The sequence below is a fragment of the Mustela nigripes genome, chromosome 14 (assembly GCF_022355385.1).
Source record: "Mustela nigripes isolate SB6536 chromosome 14, MUSNIG.SB6536, whole genome shotgun sequence".
NCBI lineage: Eukaryota > Metazoa > Chordata > Mammalia > Carnivora > Mustelidae > Mustela > Mustela nigripes.
Window position 1 is genome coordinate 53,357,695 of NC_081570.1, and position 13,020 is coordinate 53,370,714.

Below are 13,020 nucleotides of genomic sequence, written 5' to 3' on the forward strand. Positions count from 1 at the left end.
CCCCCCCCCCCCCCCCCCCCCCCCCCCCCCCCCCCCCCCCGCAAGCTCCAGGGCAGCCGCCGCAGCAGAAGACGCCATCTCCGTGCCGCCGTGCCCAGCCTCTGCTTCCCGAGCGCTAATTTTAGGGTTTGCCCGCCCCCCTTTTCCCCTCTGGCTTTCGCGGTTCTCATACCCGAGCCGCTGCGCAGCGGTTTGCACCTCACCCTCTCCTCTCTCTGAGCTCCGCGTTAAGGAGGCCCCAGCACTTTGCCCTTGGACACCGGGGCTGGGGTGCCCAGGTGGAGGCTGGCACGCAGCAGGTTACTTGCGCCTACCGAGCCACTCTGAGACACCCTGAGTTAAGTTGTTTGCGTGACCAGGAAGACGATACAGGCCCCAAGTCTTCTCCCTTTACGCCAGGCACCCCCCCCCCCCCTCCTTGGTCTTCCCCAGACCCTTACCCGGTTACTCTGTGGTTTGTTGTAAGATTCCCACCTTGTGATGGTCAATGATGTTTATTCCACATTAAAAAAGCCCCCCCCCCCTCGACAACCAAACCAAACCAAACCAAAAAACCAAACCCAAACCAAAAACCACCAGAAAGCCAAGACACAGAAAGCAAAACCCCAAAGCCACAAACAGCCTGATGCCGATATTTTAACCTACTGAACTATTTGTAATGAAGTTTCCCAAGCAATGCAATTTTCTGTAATTGAGGCTTTAAAAGGGGCAGGGGTCGTTGGTGTTGGTAGTATTAATATCTAATAGGTTCTGGATCATTCACATCCCTGTATTGATCTGTGGTTTTGATGTTTAAATTTTAATTAAGCAGCCTTAGGTGGGGGAAAAGATCTATGTATGCATGGGCCTGGCAAGTGGAAAGAGGGCCTCTCCCACTGCTAAGCCAGCCTCTGGTGAACAAACAGAACCAGCGCCTGTGTAATCCAAAGTATTTAAATGAACTCAGGAGTGTTATTTTTCCCTGTGTTGTTTTCAGTGGCCAGAGAAAGGGTTTTGGGGAAGAAAAAAGAAATTGCTTATATGCCATGTCATGCTAGGCCATGCTCACATTTTAGAAAAAGTTAAGACTGTCTCAATTGGAGGCTCTGGATGGGGCTAATATTCCCTATTGTTTGCAATTTTACCACTCAGTTTCTCAGTGTGTCAGCGTGTATTAAGCTTCAAATCCCTAGCTGCTTTTTGAGGGGAGTTGGTATTTAGAAATTTGTTTCTCTTTGTTTTGGACAGAGCCTTTGGTTGGGAGTCAGGATAGTCACTAATTTATTAGTGACTAAGGACAAGACCCTTTATTCCTTTGGATCTTAGATTCCTTAAAATGGAGAAATTTAAGACGGGATCACTGCCCTTCAGATTGTGGATGGTAAGAAGTAATGTAGTGGGTCTTGAACAACATTTTAGAGAGATGACATAGAATAGAAAATGCCACACACCAGAGCACCTGGTAAGGGTAACCATTGTTTACTGAAACTTCTGTTAGGGGTACTTAGGCTTGTTTATCCATGTAGGTACAGACTGTCTTGATGTCAGATGTGTTTCTTACTGTGAATCCTAGTCAGGGGTTTGAGAAACACTGAAATACAGCATAGATTACTAATTTGGTTTTCAAGGAGTCTGTGAGACGCTCCCTGGTGGTCTAGTGGTTAGGATTCGGCGCTCTCTCAAGGAGTCTGTGAAGTGATATGTATGTCCATTTTGTTTATGTATGAGGAGAACAGTTTTTCTCAGATTTTCAAAAAGGTCTAAGATTCCCCAAAAGGTTCTGAATCATTGTTTTCCTAAGGTCTTCCAAGACCCTTCCAAGCTGATTTATTAGTGATCAAAGAATCTTTTCAGGGCCAGGAGATGTGTATGTGTTGACAGAGAGCAGTTGAGTATACAATGTGAGGGGATGGGGGTGTGTGTGTGGGGGGGGTGCCTGTGCCCAGCGGTGAGGAGAAGGTGTGACCATGGTAACCAGACCATGAGAGTTATTTGTAGGTTCCAAAGTACCAGTTGGTGACCTGAATATGAAACATAACTATCTAAAAATTTGATTCTTTATGCTGAAAACTACCAAAGAAAAACTGTTAAAATGTTGTGAATTGTTTGAAAGTCAACTCTCCTTGCAAAGACTGAAAATGAGAATCAGATAAAACCTGAGGAAGTTGATGGGGCAAATAAATCATCAGGATATTGGTAGGCAGAAACTGAATTTTTCAAAGATTTTATTTATTTTATTTATTTGACAGAGAGAGATCACAAGAAAGCAGAGAGGCAGGCAGAGAGAGAGAGGAGGAAGCAGGCTCCCTGCTGAGCAGAGAGCCGCATGTGGGACTCGATCCCAGGACCCTGAGATCATGACCTGAGCCAAAGGCAGTGGCTTAACCCACTGAGCCACCCAGGCGCCCCAGAAACTGAATTTTTATAAGGTACCATCACAGGACTAATGTTCAGTAAATGTTGAGTTGTGATTTAACAAATGCCTGTCTTTTTCCTCCTTTTGGTGCCTCCTATCTTAAGACAGTTCAGTGAAGATTTTATTTAATTTTATTTTTTAAAGGTTTCAGTTATTTGAGAGAGACAGAAAACATGAGTGGGGGGAGGGGCGGAGAGAAAGGGGGAAGCAGACTCCCCACTGAGCACTGTATAACATTTACCCTGCATATCAAAATGCTTTGCAAACCAGAAAAAAAAAATTATGTATAAGACAACTAAGGAGAAAATAATTGAATGAGTTAATAAGTAGATTTTGGCAAGCATGACAGCTAATTATAATAATAACCATAACTCCTATTTCATGAACAACTAGTACATGAAAAGCTCTTTACATATTGTCACAACACTGTAGGGCAGGGCGTATTGTGCATGTAAAGAAATGAATTAAGAATTTTGTATAGGTACACATGGCTAGTGAGTAGCAGCGTCAGGATTTAAACCCAGTTCATTTTACCTCCAAACCACTCACATGGTAGGCCAGGGCTTGAGAATAAGTAGCGTGGTGAAATTACGTAGTTATTAATAAAAATTTCAACATCATCTATTATTAGAAATAATTTATGTATTGTCAAAAGGGAAATGAGAAATGTAGAAATTATGGCTTTTGACTAATTTTCTGGATTGTGTTTATTTAGAAAATAAGTGTTCCAACTCAGCTTGAAAATTTCCTTTTATTTAGAGTTTCCGAGTATTTTGTGCAACAAGGTTTTAAAAGCAGTGATTTGAAAGAATAGGAGTGGAGGATGTGAAAATTTGGTTGGAAAATTTTTTTCTACAGGAGTGTAGGGCAAAAAGTTCTGTTAAACTTCGTTATTTTCCTGTTTTTTATCTCAGGAAAACAGGCATGGCATTTTTTTTAACAAATGGAAGTTATGTATAATGACTTAATGTGGTAAAACTAGGTGTGGAGCATTGTCTATGCCAGCAGTTCTAGAAAGAATTTGGATTTTCACTGAAAGTTATTAAAAATCTGATTGGGAGTTTGAATATGGACAGATCTGGGCTTTTAGGTACTAAATATTAAAAAGACTATGGTGTACATCCCCTAATCTATAATCCAAATACAGTAACTGGAGGGAAATTAAAAGACATTGTGATTTTTCTTAAGCACCAAGATTATGTTGAGACTTTTAGAGAAAACTCAAATTCTTTCAAGGATTTTTGTCATTTGCTGCTTGTGACTGGGTATGTTGGAGAAATGATATGTTGGCTGGGGTCATATGTAAATGGCTGACTGATTTCTCAGTCTTCAGAGCTAGCATGTGATAAAACTGGGTTTTCTGCCTCCCTTATTGCAGTGGTTCTCAAAGGTACCGCTTTGGGGTGAGGGGCAAGGACACATTGGAAATATGTAAGGGGCTCTAGAAGCTTTCACTGGGCAGAAACCAGAAATGCTGTAGACATTCTGCAGTGTTCCAGACTGTTCCATTCAGTGACAAATTATCTCTTGTCCGGGACAACTTTCAAATATTTTGCTGAAGAGGTAAGTAAAAACTCTATACTTTTCTGAGCCTAGAACACTCATTGGTTTTACACTGAAATATATATATATATATACAGTGAAATTTTCATGATTAGAAATGCTGTGTAAATTGAGGAGAGATCATACTTAATTTTGTTCAGAAAAACCACTTACCGAAAGCAGCACTGCTTCTATTTGAGAAACCAGTAAAACACACCTGTCTCATTCAGTCTGCATAGAGGTACATGTACCTGACTCCTTTACCATGTTCCCTAATATAGTATTGCTTGAGCATTTGCATATTGAAACCCATATTTTTATTATTATTTCTTTTTTACTTCTCTTACATTATAGTTGGTGTATTGTATATATTTTGTTTAGTTTTGTGTGAAGTAGGGTATATTACCTTTCAGTTTCATTTTGAGATACTAAACAGGGAAATACAAAACATTTTTATATTTATAGATATTTGTGTTACTCAGATTATGCAAAACGACCTCCTTAATGACTTAAAGAATTTGAGCCAGCATTACAACTTTTGGAGATTATATACTCAATTTTGTATTCCAGGTTCATTTAAAAAATTCGAACAGTCTACAACAATGAAACTGAGCTGAGCATAAACTGCCCTCTTTAAGGCAGAAATAAGTGTTACAAACCTTCTGAAAAATGATATCACTGGTAATTGATTTTTATTTATGCTACTGTAACTGGCATTTTAAAATTCCACTCTCTAATTGCTTGTTGTTAGGATATAGAAATAAAACTGGTTTTTATTTGTTGACCTTATTTCAGGGACCTTGCATGATTCACTTATTAATTTCAGTAGTTTTAGATTTTTTTAGGTGGTTAGATTTCTGTGAATAATGACAGCTTTGTGTCTTCCTTTCCAATCCTTAGACTTTTTATCCCTTGCATTATTGTACTAGCTAGGATCTCTCTTGCAGTGATGACTAGAAGTGATGGTGAGTGTCCGTATCTTGATCCTCATTAGAGGATAAGTTATCAATCTTTGGTCATTAAGTACAATATTTGAGGTAGGATTTACATAGGTGTTTTAAAAATCAGATTAAGAAAGTTATCTTCTATTCTTAGTGTGCTAAGTTTTTATCATGAATTTTTTAAAGTTTATTTTATTTATTTTAAAGATTTTATTTATTTTATTTGACAGAGAGAGAGAGATCACAAGTAGGCAGAGAGGCAGGCAGAGAGAGAGAGGGAAGCAGTCTCCCTGCTGAACAGAGAGCCCGATGCGGGGCTCCATCCCAGGACACTGAGATCATGACCTGATCCAAAGGCAGCAGCTTAATCCACTGAGCCACCCAGGTGCCCTATTTATTTATTTTTAAAAAAGATTTTATTTATTTTTTCGACAGAGATCACAAGTAGGCAGAGAGACAGGCAGAGAGAGAGGAAGGGAAGCAGGCTTCCAGCCAAGCAGAGAACCCGATGAGAAGTCTCGATCTGGAGCCTGGGACATGACCTGAGCCGAAGGCAGAGGTTTTAACCCACTGAGCCACCCAGGCACCCCTGTTTATTTTTAAAAATTTATTTATTTATTTATTTGAGAGCAAGGGAGAGAGAGAGAGAGAAAGAAAGAGAGAACAAGCAGGGAGAAGGAGCAGAGGCAAAGGGGGATGCAGACTCTCTAGGGAGCAAGGACCCTGATGTGGGGCTGGATCCCAGGACCCTGGGATCATGACCTGAGCCCCAAGGCAGATGCTTAACCCACTGAGGCATCCAGGTAGGTGCCCCTTTAGCAAAAGTTTTTTGGTGTCATGACATCATGATTGTACTATTTTATTTTGTTGATATCAATTATGTTGATATGTATTTCTTTAGTGTTAACTTTGCTCAACTTAGTTGTGATACATTATCCTTCGTACAGGCTGTTAGATTTGACTTGCTCATATTTTGTTGAGGAATGTTTTTGTTCATGAGAGAGATTTACTTATAATTTTCTGTTGTGGTGTTCCCCTTGCCAGGACATCAAGGTTTTACAGACTTTATAAAACAAGTTTATAAACAAAGTTTAAAAACAAATTTATAAAACAAAGTTATTACTTTATAAAACAAGTTTGGAGATACTTCCTTTCTATTCTGTTCTTTGGAATGGTTTTGTAGGATTGGAATTATTCTTTTTAAATGTCTGGATGAATTTACTGCTGAAATTATTTGGGCCTAGAAATTTTGTGTAGGAAAGTTTTAAGAGGTGGATTCATTTATTTTAATAGGTATGGATTTATTCAGGTTTCCCATTTCTTTTTATGTTAGTAAGTTGTGTTTTTCTAGGAATTTATTCACTTTATCTGAATTTTCAGACTTATTAGTAAAAGGTTTTCTTTTTATTCTTTTAAGATCTTAATATTTGTAGGTTATATGGTCTTGTCTCTCTTTTTTTTTTTTTTGGTGCTATTGGTATCTCTCTCTTTTTGATGCATATTGCCAAAGCTTTATGAATTTTATTAATCTTTGCAAAGAGCTAGTATTTTTGATTTGGCTGTCTTTTCTATTATAAATTTGTTTGAGATCTCATGAGTTCTTTTATCATTATTATTTACTTTTACACTCTTTGATTCCAGTTTTCTTTCTTTCTTTCTTTCTTTCTTTTTTTCTTTCTTTCTTTCTTCTTTCTTTCTTTTTTAGATTTTATTTATTTGACAGAGAGTAGGCAGAGAGGCAGGCAGAGGGAGAGGGGGAAGCAGGCTCCCTGCTGAGCCGGGAACCTGATGTGGAGCTGGATCCCAGGACCCTGAGATCATCACCTGAACTGAAGGCAGAGGCTTAACCCACTGAGCCACCCAGGCACTCCTGATTCCAGTTTTCTGAAATTTTTTCTAGTTTCTTAAAATAGAAGCTTATATCTCTGATTATCATTTTTCTTCCAAAAATATTTTCATTTAAGGATATCAGTTTTCCTCTAAGCAGAGCTTTAGCTGCATCCTGTTAGTTTTGTTCTGTCATATTTTTATTGTCATTTAGTTCAAAATATTTTATAATTTTCATTGTGATTTTTTTTTTCTTTTTTGGACACACAGGGTCATGTAGAAATGGACTACTTTTTAAAAAAATGTATTTATTTTAATTCCAGTTAATTAACATACAGTGTTATATTAGTTTCAGGGGTATAAAATAGTGTTCCAGCAATTCCTTACATCACCTGGCGCTCATCACAAACACACTCCCTAATCTCCATCACCTATTTCACCCATACCCCACCCATCTAGAAATGTACTTCTTCATTACTAAGTAGCTGGGGAGTTTCTAGTTTTTCGGGGTTTTTTCCCCCCTTGCTTTTTGTTCCTAGCTTACTTTTCCTGTGGTCAGAGAACATACTTTGGATGATTTTAGTTCTTTAAAATTTATTGCAATTGCTTTGGGGCCCTGCATATTGTTATTTGTATATATATATAATCTCTCTCTCTCTCTCTCTCTCTCTCTATATATATATATATTTTTTTTTTTTTTTTTGAGGCTGATTGAACCTTTACTTTTAAAGTAGGCTCCATACCTAGTGTGGGGCTTAAACTCACAACCCTGATATCAAGAGTTGCATGCTCTACTGACTGAGCCAGCCAGGTGCCTGCCCCTTACATGTCTGCTGGAAAAGAATGTGCATACTGAGGTTATTTGGTTCCATCTTCTATATATGTCAATTATATCACTTTTTAAGATCTTGTAGCTCAGATCTTATATATCTTTACTGTCCCATTATGACTTTGTATTTGCCTATTTCTCTTTTTATATTGGCTAACTTTTGCTTTATTTAACTTTGAGGCTGTGATTTTTAGATGCATACCATACATATTTAGAATTGTTATATCTTTATTGTGAAATCTCTCATATCTAGTAATGCTTCCTATCTTAAAGTCTACCTTTCTAATATTAAGGGACCCATACCAGCTTTCTTGGGGCTCATATATACATGGTATATCTTTTTCCATCTTTATACTTCAGTTTAATTTTGCTTTTATGTTTAATCCATATCTTCTGTAAGTAGCCTATAGAAGAATTTTTAAAAAATCTAGTCTGGGGGCACCTGGGTGGCTCAGTTGGTTAAAGCCTCTGCCTTCAGCTCAGGTCATGATCTCAGAGTCCTGGGATCAAGCCCCACAGCAGGCTCTCTGCTCAGCAGGGGGCCTGCTTCCATCTCACTCTCTGCCTGCCTCTCTGCCTACTTGTGATCTGTCTGTCAAATAAATAAATAAACTCTTAAAAAATATATCCAGTCTGACAGTTTAGTCTTTAGTTCAACTGTTGAAAGCATTTTATTTTTTAATTAACTAATTAATTTTTAAAAAAGATTTTATTTATTTATTTGCGAGTGAGAGTGAGAGAGAGCATGAGAGGGGAGAAGGTCAGAGGGAGAAGCAGATTCCCCACAGAGCCTGATGAGGGACTCAATCCCAGGACTCCCAGATCATGACCTGAGCCGAAGACATTCGCTTAACCAACTGAGCCACCCAGGTGCCAATGCTTTTTAATATAAAAAACATTTTATATTAAGGTCTACAGGTACCATGTTACTATTTGTTTCCTATCTGTGTCCTACCTACTTTACCATTTTTTTCTTCTTTGCTTTTTTTTGGATTAATCAAGCATTATTTTTAACTTTCCCTTTTTCCTTTCTACTAGCATGTTACACATTTGTTTTCATTTTACTTTTTGTGTGTATGTGATTGGTCCAGTGCTACATTTACATAATCACATTCCAGACAAGTTAGGCTCTGAGAATACTTTAATTCTATTTACCCCGCCTTCCCTTCGCAATGCCCCCTCCCCTTCTGCCTCTGTGTCTTTTATTAGAATTCATTTAAGTTATATGTTTAATTCCTCATGAGATCCTGATATTATTGTTTTTCACAATCAGTCTCCACTTAGATTTACTAACATATATACTCTAGTCATTGCTTTTCATTACTTCCATTCATTCCCCCTGAGATCTTTTCCTTCTGCATAAAAAAACACAAAACAACAAAAGAACTTCTTTTAGTATTTCTTGTAATGCATATCTGGCATGAAAGAATATTCATAGTTTTTTGGTCTGGAAATGATTAGTTTCGCCTTCATTTTTGAAGATAATTTCATTGGATTTATAGAATTCTGGAGAGGAAGATCCCCCCCCCCCCCCCGCCCCGCCATTACTTTAATGATGCCATTCCATTGTCACTAGCTTTCTTCCTTTCTTGGAAAGTTAGCTGTTAGTTTTATTGTTCCTGTTTGATGTTGCATCTTTTTTCTTTGGCAGTTTTTAAAGACTTTTCTTGGGGTGACTGGATGGCTCAGTCAACCAACTGCTATCTACTCATATCAGGATCTCAGAGTGCTGGAATCAAGCCCCATGTCAGGTTCCCTGCTCAGTGGGAAGTCTGTTGCTTCTCCCCGCCACCCCCCAATGTTTATTTGCTTGCTCTCTCTCAAACAAACGAATAAAATCTTAAAAAAATTTTTTTTTCTTTATATATTTGGTTTTCAGCAGTTTTTCTAGGTGTGATTTTCCTTGTGTTTATCCTGCTTGGGGCTTTCAGACCTTCTTAAATCTGTGTGGCTTTTTTTTTTTTTTTTAAATTCTCATAATTCTCTGCCATTATCTTTTTAAATATTGTTTTTGCTTTGTTCTTTTCTCTCTTTGGGGGATTTTTTTTTCTTTTTGGGATTCTAATTACTTATATGTTGAAATTTTTTACTCTGTTCCATACATGTCCAATTTTGTTATCTGTATTCTTAGTCTTCATTTCTCTTTTCCATTTTGATTATATTTTGCTATCTTAGGGCTCTCTAATTCTTTGCTGTGTATTATTACACAATCTGTTAATATCATTTTGTAATTTTCAGCTTTCAAATTTTTATTAGGTTACTTTAAATAATAGACTCTCAAGAAAACCAAAAACCAAAAAAGACAAAAAACCAAACCCAGGGGTCCCTGGGAGGCTCAGTCAGTTGGGTGACCAGCTCTTGGTTTTGGCTCAGGTTGTGATCTTAGGGTCATGTAATAGAGTCCCATGTTGGGCTCCATGCTTTAGCACTGAGTCTGCTTTGGACTTTCTCTTTTTCTCCTGCTGTGCCTCCCCTTGTTCTCTCTCTCTGAAATAAAATGAATCTTTTAAAGAAATAGATTTTCCATCTTACTTATTTCTTCAAATACATTAATCCCAATCATTTTAAAGACCATACTTATTACTTCCTATGTATGGGTCATTTGTGAATCTGTTTATAGTTTCTGTTTTTCTTCTTGGTTCTCTTTCTTCATTTGCCTGACAGTTTTTTTATTAAATGTCCAGTATTGTGTATGAAAATGCTCTGGATGATATCTTCTCCTTTATGAGTACATTTACCCTATTCTTTGCCCACAGGAGAAAAAAGATCACCTCAATCTAATCAGGCTTTCAGCCTAATTAAGTGTGTTTTGCAGACTTTTAAGATTTGGTCTGTTTCTGGGTTCTCCCAATCCTAGGCCCACAGGAATACTGATTGAGAGAACCTTAGATGTTTTCCCCAGCGGGTCCTAAACTCCAATATTTACCTTCCTAATACTGTGAGTCCACGGAATACTTTGAAAAAAATGCTCATTCTGCCTTTCATCTCCTTGCCTTCTGAGCCTCTTACCCCTTGCGGCTCAGTTAGCCATACTTCAAGGAGAAGCTCATGTCAGGTTCTCTTCTTTGAGCTTCTCTAGGACGTGACTTTTCAGTCCTGAATCCTTTTTGTCACTGCAGCCCCGGAAGGATGTCTGAAGTTCTGCAGGCTTCTCTGCCTCTTAGCTGCCCTCTGCTCGGCTGCTCAACTTCTTGCCCCATGCCAAGAACTGGCAAATACCCTACTGAGCAAAATGGGCTTTCAGAATGCTGGGCTTACCTCAGTGAGCCTTATATCCCACCCGCCCCCCCCAAGATCTGGATCCCCAAATCTCGACTGATCAGTAGCTTTCCTGCTGCTTCAAACAGGTGTTTTGGATTTTACCTGGCTTTCCAACTGCCCTCAGCAGAACTGTGGGTCTGTTGCGTTCCCCTCTGTTATAGCTGAAAGTTGAGGCAGACCGTGTTTGTTTTGTTTCATTTTAATGGGGGGCTCTGTGAAGAAAATGAAAACAGCAGAGCAAAGAAACTTCTAAGATATCAATGACATTACAAACATCTTATATAAATAATAAAGCTGTGTGCAGTTGATTTCTAGCTACTGTTTCTTGCTTTTTTTTTTTTTTTTTTAACGATTCCATTCATCTATTCGACAGACAGAGATCACAAGTAGGCAGAGAGGCAGGCAGAGAGAGAGAGAGGGGGAAGCAGGCTCCCCGCGGAGCAGAGAGCCAGATGTGGGGCTCGATCCCAGGACCCTGGGACCATGACCTGAGCCAAAGGCAGAGGCCTTAACCCACTGAGCCACCCAGGCGCCCCCGTTTCTTGCTTTTTAAAAGCATGTCAGTGTCTTTTTCCCCATATGTTCTCTGAAATATGTATACATTTGTGTTGCCTTGTTCCAGAAAATAAGTATCCAGAGAATAAATACTTTTTCGTTTTCCTGAGTTTGTTCCTCCTTCCAAATGTTTAGTAGTTTTGTGACTTTATGATTTGAAATTTTCAACTCTTACCTCCCAAGTTCCCTGTGATTAAAATTCACAAAATAATTGGAGTGTTGTATTATTAAGTTTTAGAGAGCTTGATTTGAACCTTTTACTGTAGCTGAGTAGGTTTTTTTTTCAGTGTCCTTGTCAGGGGCTGGGTTACATGTGCTGGTCGTACCCAGGAGCTTTGTCTCACTACCTGTGCCTTCGGTTTCTCAAATTCAAGTTCACTTCACGTGTTCATCTTGTATTTTTTGAGCACTCGTGCAAGTAGACTCTCCTTCCTTCTCAGATACACGTTTTTATAGTTCTAGGAATTAGGTCAGGGCAATAAATAGCTCTCCTCAAATGTGGCATAAAACTGGAGGGTGACTGAGTGACTGATTGGTGCATTACCCATTTGTGGAAATGTTTTTTATGTTTCTCCAAATTTCCTATTAAAATCAAACTTGCTAGGGGTGCCTGGGTAGCTCAGTTGGTTAAGCGTCTGACTCCTGATTTTGACTCAGGTCATGATCTCAGGGTTGTGAGGTTGAGCCCGGTGTTAGGCTCTGTGCTGGGTGTGGAGCCTGCTTAAGATTCTCTCTCTCCTTCTGACCTGTACCCTTCCCCCCTCAAAAAAAAAAAAAAAATCAAACAAGCTGCATTCATTTTTCAGTCTTCAGATGGGTTTCCCTAGTCCAGTGCTGGTAATGTTCTATTACTTGATTTGGCTCCTGGTGTTTTTTTTTTTTTTTTTTTGTTTTTTTTTTTAGGTCCATTCAGTTTGTGAAAATTCATAAAGCGGAACACATGATTGGATCAATTCAGTATGTCTGCTGCACTTACATAAAAATTTTTCATAGAACTAGTGTTTTTATCTTAAATTTTAAAAAAAGTGTCAGTCATACCTGGGTAGCTTTGTTAGTTACGCGCCTGCCTTCAGCTCTGGTCATGATCCCAGGGTCCTGAGATAGAACCCCACATCGGGCTCCCTGCTTGGAGGGGAGCCTCCTTATCCCTCTGCCTGCCGCTCCCCCTGCTTGTACTGTCTTTCGCTCTATCTCCGTCTGTCAAGTAAATACGTAAAATCTTAAAAACAAAACAAAACAAAAAAACTTTTAATTAAAAAAGTGTTAAGGACAAAAGAGCTCAAGAATCACTGATCAAAGTCAGTCTCCAATCCCTAAAATGATTAAGAATGAGGAGGCTGAAACTTGGGAAGGAGAAATTACTTAGGGGTGGGCAGGGATGGCAGTTAGGCTTCTCACTGCGGGTCTGTCTTGCTTTTCTAACTGGTTGAGTCATTTGTGTGTGTGTGTGTATGTGTGTGTGTGTTTTAAGTAACCTCTGAGCCCAACGTGGGGCTTGAACTCACAATCTGGAGATCTAGAGTCACATGTTCTACTGACTGTGCCAGTCAGGCGCCCTTCTAACCAGTTGATTCAGGGGATGAGGAAAGATGGAGCATGCGCTAACACTGGAGCTGGATGACATTTTCAGAACCCCAAATATATCTTACACGAGTCACCACTTAACTCCC

At 39.0% G+C, this 13,020-nt stretch overlaps 1 protein-coding gene across 2 annotated transcripts in view; it reads left to right on the forward strand.

Annotated features, from left to right (window-relative positions):
- DNAJC6 (DnaJ heat shock protein family (Hsp40) member C6) overlaps positions 1-13,020 on the forward strand; it is a 138,980-nt gene that overhangs the window by 10,718 nt on the left and 115,242 nt on the right. The gene's annotated exons all lie outside the window — the stretch shown is intronic.